A 4974-nucleotide genomic window follows, 5' to 3' on the forward strand; every position below is an offset into this window, starting at 1 on the left:
CTTTTTCCTTTCTTTTTTCTAGATACTTTTTTCCCTTCCTTCATTCCTTTTTTTTATCGCATTCATTGCTCCCCGAGTCAAACTCCTCGGAGGCAGTACCCTTGGAGTCTTCAAGATTGGGGTCAAGGGTAATGGTGTGTTGTTGGGAGAGAGATTTCCATGTTCGTGCTCAAATCATCTCCTTACATCCGGCGTTTCTTCGACAAAATCGGGCTTTTTGGAAGTGGAAACTCCCATCATGAATATGATCGCCTGGGTGGAGCCACTGCCAGCCCTTCGTCACGCATTCAGCAATGACTTGACATGGAACCTTGTTCCTCCGTGTGGCCCCGAGCTTTATCTCAAGATGTTAGTGGTAGGTCGGCATGATCGCTGTCTTGCAATCGGCGTCTTTTTCCGCAATGAAGCATTGACATGACCTAATCCAGAATTTCACCACGTGTGAGTTTTACGATGGCTATGCGGATTACACGACTTGATCGCCCATCACCGAAAATTATTTCCGAACATGGTCAAGAACATCTTCGCGACCTACAAGACTCCAATACCATCGGAGGAGCCGACGGCCCCTGCTTTGGGAGGTTGACTTCACCCCTCCATTCAAGCCGCTTGAGAATGTTCCACGACCCTTGAAAGGCTTTGGGAGGACAGTTTGCCAAACCGATTGACCTTCAATACCCCGAGGCGTTAGGGACTCTTCACAAGTTGTGCGTGAAGCACAATGTAGACTGCGCAGCTCCAAGAACGGCATGCCCGACTTTTTAGACAAGCTGTTGTGGGTGAATTCCTGGAGGAGGCCTTGTATCAAAAAACCCGACTTTTATCACGAACATCCTCAGAGTGATGTCGCCCTTGGCCAATATGCACTGCATCTGAGCCCGACTAACCGGAGCGTTTCGAGATTATTACGTGTTTAAGAAAGAGATTGCCAATGCTTACACGGAGTGAATGATCCAATGGCTGCAGCGAATGAGATTTCGAGCAGCAAGCAAAGATAAGGCCGCAAGAAGGGACGATGAGGCCATGCTTCCTGATGAAGGCCTTTCTGCCACAGCCTTGGAGTATGGCTTACCGCCCACGGAGGATGGGTATGGGTTATCGATCCGTCTGGCCATGTTCCTAATCGGATTCGAACACATTAAGAGGTCCTATTCTTCCCGCGCTATGAAGGCCTGACACAATCAAGCCTTGATGAACACCGATAGGCCAAGAAAAGCCGAGGACAAATAGGCTCCCACCCATTGAAAACATAAATTATGCTCTATTACAGAATAAAATTCAGCGCGTTGTAGAATTTACGGCCGGTCGCGTTGTGAAACGAACAGGAGAGCTCATGCGAGTTTAAGCGATAGATGGGTTCCCTTGGGTAGACAAATTGTATTCATGATTCAATTTGATGCTTATAATTAACATTAAGGGTTTAGCAATTAAAGATAAGGAGGATGCCTTTCGAGTAGAAGCTTTAGTTTGAACAATGTTTGACGTTCTTGGCAATTGACAGGAGTATTTCCACTCCGATTGCTCTAGCCAAAGGAAGGTTGGACAGCGTTCCCAATTTGACGATGCTTCTCATAATGTGTCCCGTAGAACTTTGGGTAATCGGTCCGGAAAGCCCTGATCCTAGCCAACATTCACGTACGCGAAACCACACGATGTTGCATGGGATGAAGGCCGACCTTGCTTCGAAATGGGCTCGGAGTTATGACAGTGGTGGCGGAAAATGACCGTCCCCCATATGAATCCCTACCATAGAGCCCCGCCATTTTCCATTTCTGTTGGCATTGTGTGAGGTAGGCACCAAGGGATAATGTTTGACCTTTGTGCGAGGAAACCATTCACATTGACGGTTTTGTCCATTGGCACTTTGCCAAAAGGCCCTGCTTAATCGACGAGCCTTTGGGACTCGGCATAATCCGCATACAAATAATTTGAGCTTTTCCGAAAACGTTCCGTCTGAACATTTGAGATTTCAATGTTGGCGGAGGTTCTCGCCAATCCGAGCCAGGGTGTCCTTGCGGCAAAGGACATGTCTCATCTCGATGAGCGGTGGCCTATCTGGCGACAGATAATGTCTTGGAGTATTTCGACTTCCTCATACGTCTTTGGAAATGACTACCGCGGGGCGTGAGTAAAGCACTTTCCAGAATAATTTGTTCTTCTGATCATCGGGGGGCAAATCGCTAGGGTCTCGGAACTGTGATAGTTCGGTATGGGCTTGCGCCCAAGGTAAGGCACATTTTGGCTTAGAATACTTTATCTCAACGTTCACTCTAAAGCAGAATTTAGCAGAAAACGTGTCGGGATGCCCGGACTAGTTGGGTAGGTATTTTCCGTAGGGCCGCTGCTCCTAATAGAATACACCGTCGCCGAGTTTGGGGGCACGGTCCGAAGAGTCCGGCCCTGCGTTAATGCCAAGAGCGTGCATTGATCAGCCAATCATCCATAAGGCTCTGGAAGTCAGAGTTTCAGCACTAGGTTCTTTTTGACATGGGCCAAGTTCATCACATTTTCCAAATTACGTATGTGGGCCGGCTGAATTAGTCACAGTAGCTGAGATATGTGGGGATGTAGACTGGGTTCTTGAATTGGACTGTAATTCACGCTCATGAGAAGATGTTCATGCTTGAAAAGCTTGACATGGTTGACCGAAGCTGACATTGAGTGTCCACTTGGCGCGCCTGCCGTGAATACAGTGCGGCCTTCATTATCACGTGCGTAAATGTCCATCCATGACGTTTTCAGAATGGCATTACAATCCGTCATTGAAGACACCTGTTACTAGTATTGGATTACTCAACTTGAAGGGCAATTGGCGCCCGCGGGGGGAGCTTACTACTCCTCAATTGCCCAAATTGGATCAACTCACGCCGCTTTGTTCCAACCCAACGGACAATCCACCACAACCGGCGAATACATCTAGAGTCTTCAATGGTCGATTAATTTGAGGTAGAGCGCCAGATTCATGGGCATGCTTAAGGTTCGAAAACCTTCAATCACATCTGGGCCTAGGTCTTCGAAACTTGTTCAAAATGTTGTAGGTTCGGTCAAAATAGAACCTATTCGTCCCACATTCAAACATTCAGATGGATCCATTTTAGAGCAATTTCTTTCGGACACAGAAAGCACTTCCTCGGATGGATTTGGCTTCTATAAGCTGAATATCATTACTGTATATGACGTAGTGCAGGTCTTGGTGGTTGGCCTCTTCAGGGTCTTGGAAAGTTGTGTCAGGTCTTAGGATCTTTCTGATTTTGATTTGGACCTCGGGAGGTTGGAATTGATATGTGCAATGATTCCGATTCGAAATGGATCAGGATTATCGTCATTAGATTGTCGAACACCTGCTGTCGAAAACTGGAATCGAAAAATTCGGGATATTTTTTCCGGATCTTTGTATTGTTGCTCTTTGGATGTGTATGGGTCTTCTTGACTTTTCACTTCCACATGAACATTGGCAAAGCGTCAGGGTCGATCAAACACGCATCTCCAACTTCATAATGATGACCGTCGATTGATAAAGCCCATTTACACACGAGGCGTTCTCTTCGACAAGTTTTCGTCGAAGACATGGCACGTGAGACAAATCGAGGTTTGTCATGTGCATTTTTTCTTCTATTTCAACAATAGACTCAAAACGGGCGAAATTTGCTTGGTACTTGAAACGGTCCAAAATCCTCACATGCCAACCTAATGATGTCACTACTGAATATTGGGCCAGTCAGATGGAGTGTGTGCGTATTCGACGTCAACCGCCTCTACCAGGTCATTGATATTTACATCCTCGCATTCGTCGGTGAGAAAGAGTTTTTTCTGGGTCGGAGGTCATGCCCAGCACTGTGTCTTGACCGCGGCAGAAATGCCGGACATGAGCTATTTGTTCCGCACTTCCTCGACAGATAAACGATCCGTCCAATGAAATCAGGAGTATCGTGGAAATTCAGGCGTGATGCTGACAAACCGCCCACCTGAACCCGGGTTCCTGACACTTCCACAGCTTCGTAGAACTTGATTTGACCTCAAGATTGATGACTGGTCCCAATAGAGACACGTTGGAGCGTTTGACCTTCTTGGCTTTGACCGGTGGATTAATAGACGCACCAGCGGTGGCTGATGACCAGTCCCCTGATTCATCAGATCCACGGCGATCTGATGCTTGAACACGGACTCAAAGACGTGTCGAATCAAGGGTGTAGTGGTGGTTTGGAGAAGGTGCGCTTGACGACCAATTCTTGGACGCTGTTGTAACCCTTTTCTTCGATTTCCGACTCCGTTTGATTTCGGATTCTTATCACGTAGCCGATAAATTGACCCGAATATCGTACAAGTTTGGCCATGCAACTGGAGTCAATTAGGCGCAGCGCTTCATCTTCGCCGTCTTGACCCGCTCTTCAAAGCTGCCGATATGATCCACAATGAAGCGAGCATTGTTCAGTAGGTGTTTTCAGAAAAGAAATCCAAGCCATGTTTGGAAGCATCAGCCTCCATCTGGACCAACAACTCATCATAAGTGATATCACTGGGCCGTTTCAAAGGCCGAGTCCGCGATTTCGACACCCATCTTTGGTCAAAATCGTACGTTCGTGTAGGCTCTGCATGATTCGGCATATTCCGAACTAGGTAATTGCAAGTGATAATCGGCCAGATCCGTGCTCACCCCAATGACCACCATTTTCGCCCTTATTGAACCCGTGGTCCACCATTGGACAATCGGACCCGCTTGGCGAACATACCACCCGATGGAATCGATTCGGACACCGGGTCACTGAAGACCGATTTGACCAAACCGTTCATATACAGCTTCTTGCCTCGATCCACTAGCCCATCAAAAAACGACACCACATGACCACGGGCATCGATGACGGAAAAATCCGCAAGAATGCTGTGGACGATCGCTCTCCGACCTTCCACCGCGATTGATTTATCCTGGAGGGCCACGGCCTCCCTTACCGCAGCCTCGTGGCAATACGAGGCCAT

At 47.6% G+C, this 4974-nt stretch overlaps 1 pseudogene; it reads right to left on the reverse strand.

Moving 5' to 3' along the window:
• Positions 1 to 1462: 1462 nt before the first annotated feature.
• Positions 1463 to 4974, reverse strand: LOC131879557 (DNA (cytosine-5)-methyltransferase 1-like; annotated as a pseudogene).

The sequence above is a fragment of the Tigriopus californicus genome, chromosome 4 (assembly GCF_007210705.1).
Source record: "Tigriopus californicus strain San Diego chromosome 4, Tcal_SD_v2.1, whole genome shotgun sequence".
In the NCBI taxonomy this organism is placed as follows: Eukaryota; Metazoa; Arthropoda; class Copepoda; order Harpacticoida; family Harpacticidae; genus Tigriopus; species Tigriopus californicus.